Here is a 901-nt window from a genome sequence, read left to right on the forward strand (position 1 = left end):
AACCTGTCAGTCAAGTGGAGGAGTAGTCAACAGAATGAGAGGAATAACTTTCCCAGCTATCATGTCTAGAATAGAAAGACTAGGCATCAAATAATCTCTATGCATGGCAGAGAAGGCATGGCATGGTGGGAAGAACAGGAAAATGGATGATCATATTTCCATACATACATATGAAACAAGGAGAAAACAGGGATTGTGGTGAAGCAGCAAAACCTCAATGAAACGTCTAAACATCCAGCAAAATACTAAACATTATCAAGCAAAAAAATGCACTCTGTGGTCATGGAGAGATGACTTAGTGATAAAGCATGCATGATGCTCCTCCAGAGGACCTGCAGTCAGTTCCCAGCATCCCTGCTGGAGGACTCACAACTACCTGTAACTCCTGAGCTAATAAATTGGATGCCTAGATCTCCACAGGTGCTTGAATCACCTGTCAGATGCACACACACACACACACACACACACACACACACACACACATACATACACACAGCTATATATACAGATGTATACACACATATATATGAAACTTAAAATAATAAAAATAGGTATTTTTTATGTCATGTTATATTTTTTTATAGACAATGTGTTGCTTTATTTACTTTACTGGGGTTTTTTTGCATTTTTTTAAAAAAACTTTTATTGCATTATGATGAGAAAAGTTGCATGATTTCAATTTATCTGAATTTGTTAACATTTAAAACCATATTTTAATTAAATAGAATTGAATCACATTCTTGTTTCCCTTTTGTACCACCGCTCCTTCCAGAGACCCCCCCTTCAATACCTACACTATTTTTTTGTCATATTCCTTAGGATTTATAAAATATTATAACAACAAAAATAAGTATTATAAAAGTTGTTTGATGTAAAACAACAATCAATTTAACAGTCTTAT

Source organism: Mastomys coucha, unplaced genomic scaffold, assembly GCF_008632895.1.
Source record: "Mastomys coucha isolate ucsf_1 unplaced genomic scaffold, UCSF_Mcou_1 pScaffold7, whole genome shotgun sequence".
NCBI classification, from domain to species: Eukaryota; Metazoa; Chordata; class Mammalia; order Rodentia; family Muridae; genus Mastomys; species Mastomys coucha.